This window comes from Ornithodoros turicata, chromosome 6 (genome assembly GCF_037126465.1).
Source record: "Ornithodoros turicata isolate Travis chromosome 6, ASM3712646v1, whole genome shotgun sequence".
Lineage (NCBI taxonomy): Eukaryota > Metazoa > Arthropoda > Arachnida > Ixodida > Argasidae > Ornithodoros > Ornithodoros turicata.
The window spans coordinates 31,264,574-31,283,086 of record NC_088206.1 but is presented as its reverse complement, the minus strand read 5'-3'; the positions used below and the strand labels follow the sequence as shown (position 1 = coordinate 31,283,086).

At 47.1% G+C, this 18,513-nt stretch overlaps 1 protein-coding gene and 1 long non-coding RNA gene across 3 annotated transcripts in view; one reads left to right on the top strand and one right to left on the bottom strand.

The window, feature by feature from the left end:
- Positions 1–888: 888 nt before the first annotated feature.
- The window catches only part of LOC135396510 (uncharacterized), a 28,463-nt gene continuing 10,838 nt past the window's right edge, over positions 889–18,513 (bottom strand). The window contains exons 4-6 of one of the 2 annotated variants that reach the window (XR_010423415.1): positions 13,208–13,498; positions 12,902–12,969; positions 889–903 (exon numbers count right to left, since the gene is read on the bottom strand). The gene's annotated coding sequence lies outside the window, so the exon portion shown is untranslated. Of the gene's footprint in view, positions 904–12,014; positions 13,499–18,513 lie in introns of those variants that run through there. The other variant, XR_010423414.1, reaches the window with a different exon arrangement.
- Positions 11,108–11,372, top strand: LOC135397801 (uncharacterized). The gene is made up of 3 exons (XR_010423764.1): positions 11,108–11,143; positions 11,231–11,282; positions 11,344–11,372. It is a non-coding gene; the product is annotated as an uncharacterized LOC135397801 (long non-coding RNA).

Genomic DNA, 18,513 nt, shown 5'->3' with positions numbered 1-18,513 from the left:
GCCCTCCTTAATCTTATATTTACGGACAACTGAACAAGTAAAGGAAATTAATATGCTAGGTGTATGGTTTCACGAGAACCTTTCTTGGGCCACACACGTCAATCACACTGCGCGCCAATTATCTAAATAAATTGGAGGAATGAATCGAATTAGAAGGTTGGTACCACAGCCTTTGTTACGAGACATTTACTATGCCTTGGTGTGCTCAAAGTTATATTATTGTCTGACGACTGTAACTAATTTGAACAAACTACATGTTCTCTAAAGAAGGGCTATCCGCTTTATGATGAATGCTGACTACTTTACGTCCTCTACCGAACTTTTTCGGAATGCTAACGTCCTTACGATTGGAGACATGTATATATACTAAAGCTTGGAATACACATTTATAGGGAAGTACGGGAAAGACGTATATGCCTCACGCATAGGACGACCCCATATCCCATCCGAACGGCAAGAAAGTTCATGACTCCAATCCTAAGGACTAACTACGGAAAACAGAGCATGTCACCCCTGATACCACTCTTTCAGAATCAGTTTACCCACCTTCGAACACAAAACTATACGGACGCGCAGTTTAGACGCATATTGCGCGTTTACCTTGAAGGAAATGTCAATACTCCTCTTTAAACTGCCTTTATACTATCACCATCGTCAATAGTAAAACTATCATCCATGATTCATAAAACGTTGGTTATCTTCCGAATGGTTATGAGCTCACTATAGTGCTTGTTGTATGCAGTACACTTGATGTATATATGTATCGTTAGGAAGCAGTATTATTCTTGCCTGCAATGTAATTGCTGTAAATTGTCACATTGCTACTTGTTTCTTTTTTGCTTGCATGTTGTGTCGGTCCAGCTGCCTTGTCAGGCTTCTGCCATTAGCGGCTGGTCCACATTTCTGTAAGACCAGAAATGGAAGATTAATAAAAAAAAATCGGAGATAATTTGATTGTAATTGAACAGTTATAGTTTTACTTTGCCACACATGCCACTGTTTTGGCGCACTGTAGCCTTAGTTGCTCGTGCGCCATAAAAGCTGCGATCATCATCACCAGTGTACGTTCTTTATGAGCTCTGAACTGTATTATTGTGATCATTTAAGATACCAAGCGTTGCACGTTGTTTATTTCCACATCTTTTTGCTTAAAGGGGTACTTCGGAACGATCGGTGAAAAAATTGCTGCACATCCTGGTTGGTGCATATTATTCACAGTATACCTGCCACCAACTTTGTTTCTCTCTCATGTGACGAATCCTGCCTCAAATAAGCGAGAAATCAAACCGAAACAGGAACGTGGAGAGGAGTCGTAGAAACTTTCATCTAACAGGTAAAAATGGGAGAAGTCTAGCACTCGCGAGTGGATAAAATAAGTATTTAAAGATATTGAAATATTTATTTTACTGAAAAACAAGCTTTCGGACGGAGTCCGTCCTTCATCCTCCGTCCGAAAGCTTGTTTTTTCAGTAAAATAAATGTTTCAATCTCTTTAAATACTTATTTTAACTTTCCCCTCCGAAGACCAACGAGCGACGTCACCCTGCATGGAGCAGACAAGTTGTAATCCATTTGGTTGTGAAGTCTCCCTTTAACAGCTGAACGCACGCAGTTTTTCTTGCCTTGTAGCTTATTACAGCACGAGCGAAATGAATGCACACGAGATACCAGGGACCGCAACGACTTATCGTATGGGGAACGACACAAACTGCCAAAGTGCGTCGTCTTTCCGAAAGGGTGATGCAATGCCATTTGCCAGGAGGATAAAGAGTTCAGACATTTTCAGACATATGTCGGCACAGTTCCCTTCGAAGTCGGCCCAGGACGCACATTCCCCAGGGCGTTAGTCGTGACGTTGCCCGCCTCTGTGAGGCCGCCAACGGCGAGTCCTTTCACTATCACCACCACCACCACCACCACCACCGGAGAAAGAGTTCATTCTTCGACTTCTTGGACCTGAAAGATGGCACTGCACCACCCTTTCAAAGCACAACGTATAAATACGTTCCTTTTTACCCGTTTGCACTTTGTAGTTTATTTTGTGACATCCAACATCCGGCAGGAGATACATTCTAGAAGAAAAAAAAAACACCGGCTTAACTATTTAGTTACCGGTAACCGCAAATATTAAAACAGCGGATCCCGTAACCGTAACCGCTTTCAGAGTTCTGACACTGAACTGTAACCGCTTTCAGGGTTCTAGAGACTTTTCGGGAACCGGCACGCAGCATACGATCGCTCGATGGGTCCGCTCGTGGCTATTCGGCAAGGAACCGATCGGAACCTCGCCAGAGACAAGCTTATGCTCATCCAGTCTTGCCAAGTCTCATTCGCACGAAGTCGCTAGTGGCGTCCCGAAATGTCGCTAAAATTGGAAAGGAAAGTTGTTAAAAAAAGGCACCGAACGTGGTTTGTTTATTACTTGCAAAAGGTTCCAGTGCCCTCACGTGTTTTTGCGACCTGCTATGTGCTTCTTTATGTCTCAGAACCTCGCATAAATCTCACACTTGCAATAGATGCACTGGGCCCTTGTGTCACAGTCTTTGACTGGACGCAGCTATCCCTTGAATACTGGCAGCATCATTCAGCTCTTGCGGTACTTCTGATCTCACTTACGAGGCATTTTGGAAAGCGATAGCGTCTGGTCCACGCGGCGCGTCAGAAAAAAAAGGGGCAAACTGGAAACAGCTCAAAGAAACTAGCGCTGCGAAGAGCAGCAACGAAACCGCACCACTGCACGCCGCAGGGAGCACGCTCGATCTCTCCGTGACCGTTCCTTGGCTAACCTTTCCTTTCTTTTTTTTTTCTTAATAAACCTATACCCCCCCCCCCCCCCCTCCGTGACAGGTGATTGGACCTGAGCAGTTACGGGAGGCGAAAGGTGGCGCGATTTCATATTATTCTTCTCCAGAGCTTGTCGTCCACCGAAATGCGAAGGAAAGTCACGATTCTTCCTGATTTCATGAACGAATATTCGTGTCGCTAAGAAGTCGACAAACATATCAGAAAGTCACCAAAAAATCCGGTAGTCCCAAATACAAAATCTTGTCGCTAGACAGACTCCGAAATCCACTAGATTTAGCGAGTTTTCCCCAAATTAGGCAACACTGCGCCGATCGGAAAGACGCTGGCATGGATGAATGGATGGATGGATAGTGGCTGTTCCCTTTGTAGCGGGCGGTGACGTTGCGCCACCAAAGAAAGAAGAAATAAGTGTTAAACTAAAGTGTTAAAAAAGACTAAGCCTAATCGTTTGTGACCCCAGTTTTAGCACTGATACGGTTGATAAGCTTCCTCTTCCACCAGTAGTTCAACCTGGCCTTCGTTATTCCGACTGCATGGGAATCCACCTCACCCTCCTCATTCCCAAAGCCCAGTGCTCACCACATCTCTGTGCCCTCCCTCGGTCCTGGATGGAGTCCCTTGCATTCTAGGATGACGTGCGCGGTGGTCTCTTCTCCTTGACACAAGTCGCATCGCGTGCTGATGCCGGGTTGAAATTTTGCATAATGCGTTTTAGTTCTCATCATACCGGTTCTGGCCTCGAACAGCAGCGCGCTCCCCTGGGAGTTATCAAAAAAGCTCTCCTTGGCGATGTCTTTCTTCCTCTCTCTGTAGAGTCCCAACGCCCTCTTCCCCTCCATATGTGAACGCCAGACTTCTGTCTCAGATTCCTTAACTTGGTTTTTAATGCTTTTCTTTTCGTCCCTGGATTTCGTAAGGTATTTAGACGCGAGCTTCCTGGTGCGCTTCCTCCACCGCGTGTCCACGTTCTTTAAGTATATGTATGACAAAACCCTCCTGGTCCATCTTTTGTCTCCCAGTTTCCGGACCCTGTTCTCGTACCGAAGTTTGCTTTTTGCTTCCCGTCCCTCAAAAGTCGCCCATCCCATGTCTCCCAACACCCCCTCATTGGGTGTCATCCCGTGCGCCCCAAGTGCCAGTCTCCCCACACCTCGCTGCCTAGCTTCCATAAACTGTATAATGCCGGCATTTATGCTCAGTACCGCGTTTGCAAACGTGATACCTGGTACCATTACAGACTTCCACACCCTTATGATTACTTCATATTTATTGTGCACCCACAAGGCTTTGCTTTTCATGATCGACGAGTTCATCCTTGTTTTCTTGTCTAGCTCTTCTTCGTGGTCTTTTAGGTAATTCTTTTCGTCCGATAGCCACACCCCCAGGTATTTGTATTTTGAAACAGTTTGTACCTCCGTGTCCTGCACAAAGAGCGGTGTCTCTTCTCTCGCGTTGTACCTCATGATTGCTGATTTGTCGCCACTGAACCTGAGTCCCAAAGTCTGACCGGTTTTTCCACATATGTTCATGAGCCCTTGCAAGTTTTGTGCTGTGTCCGTCATCAGTACAATATCATCCGCATATATCAAGCCTGGAATCTTCTGCCCTTTTTGTTGTCGGCCCACCCCGTAGCTGATGTCGAAGCCCAGGCTGCATTCCTCTAGCTCCTTCTTTATACCTCTAATGTACAGCATGAACAATATCGGTGACAGTGGGCATCCCTGCCTGAGGCCCCGTTTTACCTGCACATTCCCAACGTTGTTCCCTTCCCATGAAATGTCCACCGAGCTGCCCTCATATACCCTTCGTATCAGATTCATCATGCTAATGCTCATGTCCAATGCGTATAGTTTCTCCCATAAAACCGAAAGAACAACAGAATCATACGCCCCCTTAATGTCAAGAAAGCAGAGAAATAATGGCCGCCCTTCGTTCTGCGCTATTTCCATGCACTGGGTTAGCACAAACAGATTATCGTCCAACCTTCGTCCCTTTCTGAACCCATTCTGCAATTCGCCGAGCACCCCATTTCCCTCCACCCAAGCTTGGATTCTTTCCTTCAAGATCTGCATTGCTATCCTGTACAGCACCGACGTGACCGTAATCGGTCGGTACGATTCAATCCTTTCCCCCCCTTTCCTTTGCTCCCACTACCTTTATACACTAAACTGACTCTCCCTTTTTTCCATTCAGGGGGTATGTCTCCGCTGGCTAGAATCCTGCTAACTATCTCTCGGAGAATCCTCTGACTCGATTGTTGGAGTAGTTTTATGAATGCGACCGGGACCCCATCCGGTCCTGTCGCTGTACCATTTGGGATTGCTCTTAGCGCTCACGACCATTCTGCCTCCGATACCCCATCAAAGCTGCCCTCAAGACCCTCCACATCTCCCGTCTCCATCGGTATTTTCGCAGCTTCCGCTTGTTCCGTAGAACCGAAAACCGATTGCATTTTCTCTCTGATATGCTGCAGGGCTGAGCTGCCCTCCAACTTTGTATCCCCCTCTGTTATTAGAAAACTGTATTTTTCTGTCGTTTTTCCGTCTTCCTTCCCTGCTCCTTGATATAATTCCAGAATTTCTGCGCGGCTTTTCTATCCTTTTGGTTTATTTCGGTCATCCACCTGTTACCGGCCTCCCTAATTTTGCGTTGTACTAGCTGCGCCGTTTCCGCTTTGCACCGCTGATAGTGTACCCATTTTGTTCTCACGATTTCTATATCCTCGTCCTCTCTATTTGCCCGCCTATGCTCTCTGGTCGCTTGTTGGCGCTTTTGCCTTGATAATTTGACCTCGCTATCCCACCAGCCCTTGGGTCTCCGCTTTGTGTTCCTTCGGTGTGTTTCTTCCTGCCTCCCCTCAGTTTGTAGAAAGCCCATGAAGTCTGAATATGTCCACTCCCGTTCTGCACTTTCCTCCACCACCTCCTCCATCCACGCCGCTATCTCCTCAAGCTTGGCCCTGGTCAAGAAGCCCCTACCTCCTTCCCTTTGCTTATCCTGTGCAGTGTCCGTACCATTAAATGTCATTGTGATACGCTTATGATCACTTCCCAAATTGTTATCCCCCTCCTCCTCAATTTGCATCTCGTGCAGCGAGCAGTATATAGATTGTATATAGATTGTATATGTATAGAAGAGTGGTGGGAACCTACTTCCCATGTAATCTCCCCTGAGCATTTATCGCTGGTATTTGCCAGATGAGGTCGTGCTCGTCGCAGAATTCCAACAACATCCTTCCCGTTTGGTCCGTTTTCCCATCTAGCTCGTGTATATGCGTATTCATATCCCCCATGATTACAATCCCGTGTCCTTTTCGTAGCTTCTTAATGTCTTTCGACAAACATTGCATAATCTCTCTATTCCGATCCCTGGCGTTCCCCGTCCATAAGTATACCACACACACTATCACTGGTCTCCTCCCCAACGCTCCCTGTAACCACACATGTTCCTGGCACTCTGCATTCACTCGTCTCAAGTCCATTGACCGTTTAATCATGAAACCCACCCCGCCACCCTTTCTTTCCCCTGTTTTCCTATTGCACTCCTCCCATACATAATCAGGGTTACATGGCGGGCATTCCTCTTCCCTGAGATGTGTCTCTACCGTGCCGAAAAGTGAGATATCGTCCTTTGCCAGCTGGAGTGCCAATTCGTTCCATTTCCCCAAATTCCTCCCTCCCTGTATATTTAAAAAGCCCACTGTGCACTGCTGCTTTTGTCTACTACATTTCCCTCTAGCTCTACGTCTCCTCCTGGCATGTGTTGTGGTTAGGCTGGTCCCTTCAACTGCTCTGCGTCCTATTCTTCCCCCTATCTGCCTCGCTAAATCCTCATTGTAGTGGATCCCATCCCTAGTAAAGGGATAAAGGCCCGCCTGGTACACATCTCGGTTGACATCTATCAGTTCCGCTCCATATTTCCTAGCCAATGCCTTTATTGCTCTGTTTGCCGTCAACACCTCTCGCTCCACTTCCAAGGCTTGGCCCCTTACTTCGGGGATAGTGCACACAGCGACTCTCGCGTCCTTGTTGAGCTCTCTGACCTCCAGTAGTTCCTGTTCAAGATGACGCTCTATTGCCTTAGGTCTCCCCTGAAAGATGTCATTTACTCCAGAGTGAATGACGTAGAGGCTCCCCCCTTCGCGGTTTTCCCACACTATTTCCTTCATCTTTTGCACGGCATCTCTCATGCCTCGTCCTGGCTGCGCCACCACCTCGACTCGTGTGTCTGTTCTTACTTTCCCTATCACCACCTGTCGAACCCTGCCTACGTTAGAGTCCCCGATTACCACCACTCGCGGCTGCTTGTCCCTGCTACTGTCGTCCCCATCCGACTGGTCATTTTCTTGTTCTAAAAATGGGGCAAATGGGACAAACCGCTCCAGCTGCTCGTCACTTTTCTCACTCGATGCCTTCAAAGGTGATTCTACCAACCCCAGATCGTATTTTTCAGACTGAGCTCCCGAGACCGCGTGCGCCCAGCTACATGTCAGCTCACGGGGATTCTGTTGTTTCCTGCCTCCACCGACTGCCTCCTTTTCAGCCTTCAGCTCTTGCACCTCCTTCTCCAGGTCCCTAACCCTCTGTTCGGCCACCTCCGTCCTCGCTACTGCCGCTTCCAGTCTTTCCTTCCATTTTGCCTCCATCACCACCATCTCCTCTCTGCATTTTGTCAACCCCTTCAACCATCATGCTCATCAATTCCTCTCTACACGCCACAATTTGGGCCCTCGTCTGTTCTTCTCCTTCCGTTCTTCCTTGCCTTTCTTTTTTCATCTCCTCCTTAAGAGTATCCTTCAAAAAGCCCACCTGTACACATAGGTTGCACAGAAAAGCCTTCCCTTCCGCCTCGGATTGCTCATTAAATGGTGTTTCACATAGATAGCACCACCTCTTACATCCCTCGCATTCCATCATGTCCTCGAAATCCTCTTTGTCCACCTGTTGCCCCTTCTTCTGTCGCGGCATCGCTAGGCCTAACTCCCAGGTGGTTTTCCACGTCAGCCCCAAACCACTTAGCTCCGAGCACCGCGTTGTACACCTGTCACGCACGCTATATTTACCTATCCACCCTCCACACTAACACTAAGCACCCCAGAAAAACTGCATGCAATACTTATCTTTTCCCACACTTCAAAACTTCCCGCGAAGAGCGTCCGACCGGCGTCCGGCTATCCTCCAGACTAGCGTAGCCACCCTCTAGCACGGTACGGCACGGTACGGCACGAGCAGCGCCATCTGCTGCGCGAAGGGCAACCCTTTTTCTCGGCCTCCGTGTCGTAAATATTGTGAGGCATGATCATCACTGCATCTTAGCGCGAGTTGCAACCACACGCATTCATTCTTCCTGCCCTCATTAAACGGCTCTTCTCTCGCCTTTTCGCTATCCCACATTTGGTGGAGGTGCGACTTGGAGATCCCGCCTCTCCTGACTACGCATTCCCCAATTCCCGTTGCCATTTTCTACCTGTACGCTGGAGCTGCGCTCCGGACGTTCCCTTTTGTCTATGGCTTCCCCCAATGTAGCAACCGGCGACGCCGAAACGGCGCCTGCGAGACTGCCTCAACCTCCAGCAGCACGCCAACGAGACCCGCCCATATTTTCCGGCACCGGTACGTCCGATATTGACGACTGGTTGGCTGGCTACGAAAGGGTGAGCAAATTTAATGCCTGGGATGACAGCTGCAAGCTCAACAATGTGGCGTTTTACCTGACGGACCTTGCGAAAACAACTTGGTTTATCAATCATGAAACGGAAATCAACTCCTGGTCAGTATTTCGCTCGCGTGCTGTTCATTTGTTTGGACGACCTGCATTCCGGAAAGCCGACGCCGAGCACAGGCTGACCCAGAGGACACAATTTGCCGACGAGACCTTTACTTCTTACATTGAAGACATCCTGTCTCTGTGCAACCGTGCAGATCCGACGATGTCAGAAGAGGCCAAGATCAAGCACATCCTGAAAGGGATCGCGCCGGATGCATTTCATCTGCTTGTACTAAGGTCACCCTCAACTGTTCAGGATGTTGTTGCTGCGTGCCAGCAACTTCACGATGCAAAAAATTTGAGAATTCCTTCCCAGTCGCTGCCGTTTGCTTCAGCCATTACTTTAGACACATCGGATAGTGAAGCTGTACGGGCACTTGTTAGACAGATTCTCAGGGAAAAACTAGCCCGGCTGAGCCCAACGTGCCAAGTGTCTTCACCCTCTCCTGATAGTCTGCATGCGCTTGTGCAACAGGAAGTGTCCGCCGCGCTCTGCGCGGTATCAGTAACGCCCAGGCAGGACTTTGTAACAGCGCCAACCAGTGCGGACGTGACTCACTCACGCCCGTTGCACCCTCTCCAGCCGATGCATCGCACCTATGCCGACGTGGTTCGCACAGTTCCTGCGTATAACCTTCCAGCGCCTCCAGCATCGGACTACGAAGCCGTCGCCCTGTAACTGCTCTATATCCTCAGAGAAGCCCTTACGTACTCCGTCAAGAGCAGCCGTATTTGCCCCCGCGCCGAGAATCACTACGTGTTTTTACTGCGGCATCCGAGGTCACATTGCCCGTGACTGTTGCCGCCGACGCAGGGACTTCGAGTATGATTCAAGGGGCTCAAGTTCATACAGCGCCTCAGGACCCCGGACCCGCCCTACGTTTTACGACCGGCCTGACGTGTCCCTTCGCACTGGCTACGGAGACCGTCCAATGTCACCCAACGGTCGTCGATCACGATCCCCGTCACCACGGTTTCGAGACCCACGGCCGCCGCCTCGCAACCGCTGTCGGTCACCCATGCAAGACGAAAACCAATAGCCGCGGTCCAAGGAGGGCGGACTGCGAAACGGGTCCCGCGGACACCATCTTCCCGTATCATCCTTCCACCGACCACAATCTCACCTTGGCCGATGCTACATCCCGAACCGAGAAATGCCGCCAACTTGCCCGGTGTCGCACATTCGGGCAGCAGGCCACGGCAAAGCACCGTTATGACGAACACCACAAGCAAGTACATTACGAAGTGGGCGACCTCGTTTGGCTGTGGATCCCAATTCGCAAACCTGGCCTCTGCGAAAAGCTGATTCTCGAAAAGCTCGAAACTCTGCCGCCAACTATGCCATCGAGCCTCTTCAACCACCTTCCGACCGCCGCTGTCGTTCCCGCGAGAACGCACACATTTGCCGCCTAAAACCCTACAAGGAACGTCATCTCTCAGAACAGTGTGAAGCCAGGATGGCTTCCCCTTCGCCACCGGGAAGATGTGAGGCAGAATCATCGCCATGATCATCACTGCATCTTAGCGGGAGTTGCAACCACCCGCATTCATTCTTCCTGCCCTCATTAAACGGCTTTTCTCTCGCCATTTCGCTATCCCACAATATCGTTAAAATTTGTATTCCTAGCCACAAGAAAAGGCATTTTCCTTAGGAACTTCCTTTAATGCGACAGTCTGGAGGTGTGGTGATTTTCGAATAACGATTCTAAACAGGACGTGTATGCTACATGTGAAACGATAAAGCTTAATTCTTCCTCGATGTAGAGAAAATGAATTTAATTGTACGTGAATTCCTTATCCGGTTTCGGTATCTCCCAACCACGCCCGACACTAGTGACGTCACGGGTGTCGAGACAAAGCAGCGTCTGCAGCGGCGACGCGAGACGCAATGCAATCGAAAGTGTTTTCATGCATGAGCGCTACGGACGAAGAGCTGCTTTCTGAGAGCGACGACAACCTTTATTATGACAACTACGTCGAAGGCGAATGTCAGTTTACAACAGACCCTTTGCCAGTAGCGCAAGTACGCACGGCAGCATGCACGGGTACGAACGATGAGGCTCCTTCGTCGCCGGACATTCCCATTCAAGCAGCAAAATTATTTAGGTGACAGCTCATTGTCTGTTGTCCGCACGCGGGTTTTGTGTCTGTTCACACGGCATATGTTGTTGAGCCATTATCTGCATATCTTGTTTAGATGCTAGTGCTTAGGCTGTGTTCTGTGCCGCCGAAGCATCGTGATTATTTCCCGAATGTGCGACCAAAACAACATTGATTGCATTGCTCAGCATCACGTGTTTCTACTGTTGTGCCTTCACCGTCAACTTCTCTCCGTGAGGCACTACATCCTCACCCAACTGGAGCGGCACAGAGACGAGAACAGGTACTGTAACAACAATATTTATACTTACTGAACCGTGTTTTTACACATGAAAACCACGGAACTGTGAGTAGTACATGTAAACATGTAAATGTAAAGTTACGGGACAGCACCCGTAAATTTGACTTATTCTTTCCTTTTATTTTGTGCAGTACCGTCCGGTTTGCAGCATGTACCGTGTTCGTATGTCGGGTATGTGGGGCCGCCTTGGCCGTGGACATCGCAGGCAAATACCTTGCTGCAGTGTATCATTTATTCGCAATGTATTTCCATCACCAGTCTATCACGGATTTCAAAGTGGGAGAGATATACTTAACAAACAGTTCCGATGGTGAGCAGTTCATTGAAGTTGCTATGATTTGTATTGACCACCTAATGATTTTTTTTTTCAGAGATTGCTCCCTGTATGATTGGAGAACAATTTTGCTGCCCAGCCTGCCTTGAAACCTGGATGTACTCTTGTACAAGCTACACAGAAACCGTGAAACAAATAATTTTCATTTACATTGATAAAAACACACACTTGTGATGCTACAGAGATTACAGGACTTCTGGATGGCTTGCAGAAGTTGCATGTCCATCCAAGACCCATGTTGAAAAATACCGCAATATTATTTTATCATTGCATGCCTACCTCTGCATCAAGCTGAGGCAGACATTTGGAACACCTGCACTGAAAACTAATATTATAAATATTACAAGCAGGGATAACGGATATGAAATCCATATGTGGTTCAAATTTAGGCGTTGCATGTCTAGCACATTGTCCTAGACATCCTGGATCATAATAGAAGTACGTGTGGGTATAGTGCCCAGTTCAGTTTTGAACCAGTTAGGGAACTGAGAAGATTTCTTGCCATTATCTGCTCTGTATAATCACGTTCTTTCTCATTGCAGGATAATGCGTCGTAGGCCTCTTCATCAGCATGTAGTGCGCAGTATGTAGGTTGTAAGGCTGGTGTGTATTGTGCGGTGTGTTCATATTATTGTAGATATTCAGTTTTTGTGTATTTGCAACAATGCTGTGAAATAATTGATTTGTGAAAAAACACTTTAGTTTCATATAATTATATTTTGTGCAAATAACAGGGGAGGACAATTACTATTCAGCATACTTGTGGTATTTAATTTCTCCACATTTGAACATTTTCTTCCATGACCTTTATGCTAGCGCACAATGCCAGATATTCCTAATTTAGCCACGTGAAACACTAAAGACACAAACTGATATTTAAAGTGATGTTCAGAAAACAAAAAACAAAAGAAGAAGAAGAAAAGCATTTGTGCATTTTGCAGCTTAGTCTCGCTATTCTGCAGTCACTAAATGATGTAACTGGCATACACAACATGGGTGTGGATTCTTATTCTAACAAGTAAGCTGAACAACGACAGACAAATGACACAGAGCCACATTTTCCATGCTCATTTGAATCTTAATTTCGTCAACACTGGAAGCCATGACCATCACATGATTGATGACTTTTTAAACCCAGACATGTGCTGTGTACGAAGGCTGCACTACGGACGTGAGAAGAGTAATATTTAATCTAACTGACATGACAAAACTTCAAAAGTCATACAACCCCACACTCTGAACTAAACAATGCTCCAGGAAATACATCACACCATGCTTTCCTGCCGTTGCTAGTTTGTTACAGCATCTCTCCTACATTTGTAATAATAAGAGCAAGTGGGGAGTCAGGTGACAAGATCCCATTGCTGTAAAGGAATGTAAGTACTAACTGCTTTCTTGCAGCAGATAATGAAGCAGACAGCGAAGGTAAAGAGCATCCTCCCACAATGTATCGTAATACTTAGCCGTCACCATCCAACTCATCAACAAGATGGCACGTACCTACCACATCTATTGGCCTGTTAGGGAAGCAATAAGCCACGGGTTTGTGGCAGAAGGTTAGGTAATGTACATGGCGTAAAAACTTGTGCACTCACTCTCCATCACTGTCATAGCCAAGCGCTAAGCTGAGTTGACATGACAGGTCATCACACATAGCCAGGACCTATGTAAGATGGCAGTGAGGCATCAGTACAGCCTCATACACAGATGTATAAAATTAACCACATTTATGTTTTACTACTAGATTGGCACTCTATAGCCTTCGTTAATTTTGTGAAACAAAGGTCAAACATATGTATTCAGTATAAAAATACCAAACATGCCATGCTTTTTCAGTGCAATACTGACAAGACTGAACAGAACAGTACTGACAAAATACGCATGATTGCACAGTTAATTACCTGGGTTCCTCCTCAAAACTGACAATATCGGCTGTGTCATCATGCCCTGGTGATGAAACTGACAAGGAAAAAGGTGGAGGCTCCACAGCAGATGTTGATGATCTAGGGAGAGCTTGGACACTATCTGATGGCTCAGGAACTTCTTCTAAGACCAAACGAGGTAGATCCTCTGTAGGCACCGTCTGAGTGGTTGCATCTTGTGCCGGTGGTCTCCATAGTGCGACTGTGGGCTTTCTTCCAAACGTCTCTTATCTCTCTGTGTTGCTGCATCTTTCATTGCATACCGAGGCCCTATGAATGGGGACGGAGCTGCAGTGAGCAACTTACGTTTATAAAGCGAGTGACTAGTTTGACTGTGTGCAAAATACTTTTTTTCAGGACCATAATGACTTGGTATATTCAACTTATACACAAACACCGAGATATAGCTACATCATCAATGGCTTTTTAAACAGGTAAGGGTGAACAACTAGTTTGCATCTGACCAGAATGCAAAATGTATTGTAGTTAGTCAATGTGGTTTTACAACGGATATTTGCAAAGTTTCAAACCTGATGAGGCTGTATTAACAGAAATTGTGCCACCTTTGTCCCTGAAGATGCAAAGTAATGCACACCAGACTCCTGGGAAACAGGTGGAGAGTGTTGCGCATGCAGGCTTTGTCTCTTCTGTATATTTTTCCTCCATATTCTTTCTGTCAACTGAACTACGAAAGCACAGCACACATTTCCCCTGCCCATGCAGTTCACCTGGGATCATGACTACGCCAAACCATTGGGCAACTCATGAGTGCCACTCCGGCTGTGAGCGCGATATTAGTTTCAGGAAATGTGCCGATGACAAATATTGCGGCTCAGTACGTATTTTTCTATTTCTACAAAGCAGAATTTGATTCTTCACCGTACCCACCCGTCTCTTCAAAAGGAAGTGACACTGCACCGCGACCTTGCTCCTGCGCATCAATCAAACATGTGTAGCAAACAATATGTGAACCTGAGATGAACAGGAAAGTTAGGGACCTACGCTATCGTAGCTCGAACAAGCTGATGGTGCGTTGAGACCAACCGGAGGATCAATGAAAACCGAAGGTACCGTGTCAGATTTCAAGGTGTGGCTTCGTCTTTCCTGGATGAGATATGCCGCGAGCTCCCGCTGAGGTCTGTCAGCGGTAAGGTGCTCGGAACAGAGGGTACTTGATTCGTAGAACTGCCATCCGAGGCGACGAACCTTTGCTATCGATAGCTGTCGACACTCGCACTTCGGAAAAACCGAAAAACGATACTGCTGAGGCGTTCTCTTTGTTGTTCTTGCAGCGAACCTGTGTCCTCCCATTGCCACAAACGCGTTCAGCGACGTCGAAGTAGCAAAAAGGCGGCACGTATTGAAATATGGAAAGTACGAAAAGCCACTGGCGACTGCTAGACGCAGGCGTCCGAGGCACGGCGGAGCAGACACCGAAACTCGACACCGGTGACGCCACCAGTGATGGGAGTGAGGCTTTCAATCGGGGGTAGTGTCCAAAGTGCAAAATTCAATAAGAAAATTACCGGGGCCGAAACCAACGGGAAGCTTTTGCATGGTGGCTCCAGGAAACATAAGAAATCGTATAACAACGCCCGCAAACTTTGCATGACAGCTCCAGACAGTCCCTCTAAAGCATGCTTGCGCAAGTAGATACTGTGATAGTCAATGCTATAGAGGTTACGTGGAAGACGACGACGATGGGATCTGAGTGTCTGTTGGTATTTTGGAATGTTCGGATGCCTGTATCTGTGTTCCGGGGAACTGGAATAAATGGTTAAGACCACGACCTCAAGTTATTACACTGGCGACGGAAGATGGCATCTATGCGCCGAGAGATGGCTTTCCAGACATGAAGAGGCTCGTGGTATCGAAATGGAAGGGCAGGAAGATAGATCAATGGAACACGCATCAACCAAAAGCGGTCAGCCACTCATCGGACGAATGTCCGAATTCTGCCCGAATACGGGAAACTTTGAAATATACGCCAAGCGCTTTGAGGCTTTTTGCGCGACTTAAGGCTATGATCTCACTCCCCTGTTAAAAAGAGGCAACTTTGTACCAGACCTGTAGCTCTCATTTTCGTCTGTTGGTGGTGAAACTGGTGCCATTCGGAAGTTATGATTCTTGACTCGGGGGGACCGTCTTCCGATTTTCGGTCAGGCATGCGGTTGCGGCGCCATAAGGCCTGGAACATGCCAATATCTCCGATTATGGGTAGTCTTTGTACGAAACCTGCGCAAAAGGGAGAGCAGATAGCGGCGCACAATTTCTTGCGTTGTGTTGTTCTGTGATACATGGAGGGTGGACCGTCTCGCTCTTATTGATATATGACGCCGATAATCCGGAAGCGCCTTCAGAAAAACATGAAAAAATGCCTTTCTTTGGCTTCCTGTTTCGAGGTGTTCTAATGTCACCACACCAGCCTAGAAGTGGCAGTGGATGGGCAATTATGCGCAAAACAATTGCTGAAAATTTCAGCATGATTGGAAGAGCACAGCTCAGGTTATTACGCTCTCAAGCCATTCCAAAACATTCCGACCAAACCGAAACTATACAGAATTTGCGATGGCCACATCGTGGCGGAGAATGTAACTACCGTGTGATCAATTCCAGTATTCTGCGAAAGGTGGCGCTTGCGTCACTTGTGTTCGTTACGTCACGTTGGTTGCGTACTGCTACTGCTCTGGCTGTGCCGCTGTGCTGCGGGACGCATTCATAGGTGCTGACTGTCGTGTTCTGATTTGAATTGTTGATACTGCGGTAGGCTGCATGTTCATAGTATCGTTGCTGCTGCCGCTTCGCACAAACTGGAAACGCGCGGCAATGACACGGCCGTGCGAGAATCCTCGGAAACCGCGGAGTTGCGGTCGGAAATCAGTCCGCAAACTGCGTCAACGGCTGGCGAGAGAGAAACGGTAAGCTGTACCAAGTGATTGTAACTTTGTACTGGTGTAGTGCGCTTGCCCTTATTTATTTGTTATTCCCCGTAGGCAATCCAAGCTGTGGTCTTTGCCCCCGTTGTATGGTCTTAGGCATCAGTGGTCTTAGTCTAGTGTCATTGCCTTGACTCTGGGGGCAAGACTGAGAAGCACTTGTATTACGACTCTCCCCCAATGATTTTGGTTTTGATGGCCTGAGGTACAGCACAGGAGTAAAAGGGTGAGGATGGACAGCGTTCCCTAGGTTTGGAACTGTCTTCTGCTGTGTATCTCACTTCGATATTTCATTTCTGCCCATGAGAGCATTGCCAAGTTTTTGTGCATTTTGACTTTTTCAGATTACCACAGTGGTGCCAACTTTCACTTGCGGCTATCCAAGAGCGTACGATGTGATGCGGTTCAGGTCGACCCGGATGTTATCATAAACAATATATGCATTTACCAATTCCTAATGGCTATGTTCCATCTCCTCTTTTTCTATGTTTGCTACAGTTGCCTCACTGAGTAGTGATAGATATTGCATTTGGTAACAATGGGCCGCTCAGGTTACATGCGACACGCACACGCACGATAAGATATATCAGAAAACAATGGAAATCATGTATCGATAGTGTGAACAATGGGTTCCCAGGTTTCAATAACATGCGCCGCCAGGATAAGGTAACGGTTAACTCGGGTAAACAATGGGAACTCACGTGTCGATAGTGTTTGATGGGCACCTGGATGCACGTTTAATGACATTTAATAACACGCAATGACATGTAATAACGCGCAATGACATGTAATAACACGCAAATGACATGTAATAACACACAAATGACATTTAATAACAGGCAATAACATCTGATGACATTTAATAGTATTTTTCCGATCGGGTTGAAGTCAGTCCGTCACCTGGTTTGGTTGCCGCGTCAGAGCGCCAGGTAGTTTCGGTTCCCACCAAGCGCCCTCTAGTTTTCAAGCTTTGGCCGTCTGTAGTTTCGGTTTCGGTTTTAAATGAATGGACGCCAAGCTTGGTTGCTCTACGTGTAGTTCTGGTTTCAGTTTCGAATTCCTACGTGTTGCCAGATGCCCTCTGGTTTCAAGCTATTGACCGACTGTAATTTCGGTTTCAAACCGCAGCACGCTAGTTTCGCTGTGACAACGTCAACGCATTTTCTGGCGATATAAATTAAGCGTACGCGTAGAAATTTCATCAGAAAAAGAAAAAAAAAACATGGTTGACCAGTTCTATGTGAACCTGCTCTCAAATGCATCTTTGGATGTGTTTCCCGACAACACAATGAGCAAGTTCCGAGTAAAGCTAGCCCATCCACAGACGTTGGAGGGTAGGTGGGAGGCCGCTTTAACAGAAATCAACATCCCTTTTGCGATTAAAAATGTAACTGACACAGTCAATAGTATATCGGAAACGACATTCCTTGGTTCTACGATTGAAGCAACAGAGAAGGTCAAGTTCAACGCTAATGAAAACATTCTCTTGTCTTTGAGACAATTTTTAGCAAAACATTTGCAGCATAAGACAAGAATTATACGTGGTAGCGGTCATTATGAGATACAACTTCCTCTGAACTATGGTTTGGAAATTAGCGCAACTCTTGCCGCTAAGCTTGGCATGGCTGAAAAGATAATCGGCTGTGGAGAGTTGGACAGAGGGTCACCCGTGAAGCTACTCAAATACCAGGTGGATACGGAAGAAACGATTAACATAGTTACCTATCGTTCACGAACGGTAAAGTATGAAGTTCCAGAAGGCTACTACGAATCGGGGAAGGACCTCGTTAATTCCATTAACCATGCCTATCGAACAAAACTTCATTTGTCGCAAGATGCTCGTCTCCTCGTATGTAACCCATACAACGGAATTTGTCACCTGGAACGCATGAACGATGGCTATGTGACCTTTCATCCTTATTTGGCTTTGATGTTGGGCTTCGGAAAGAGGACAACTTTCTCAAGTTATGCAGTCGCCGAACGAGACGTTTGTCTATTCCCTGCTCAAAACTATATTTTCATATACTGCGATGTCATCGAGAACGAATTTGTGGGTGACGTGACAGCACCACTTCTTCGATCGATACCATTCAGAGTCCAGGGTAGGAATGATGTGATGTCTTATTTATTCACAAACCTGTACTATAAATATGTATCTGCGAAGGAATTGACAACCATTCAAATCGAGTTGGCAAACGAGATAGGTGATTTCATTCCATTCATTTCTGGCTCTGGACGTGTCGGGTTGACGATCCACCTACGTAAATGTATATAACAAACCCACCATGTTGCATAGCACATTTTGGTGCAGGAAAGCGAGAGCATCTACCACACTATACTGCTCCCGAG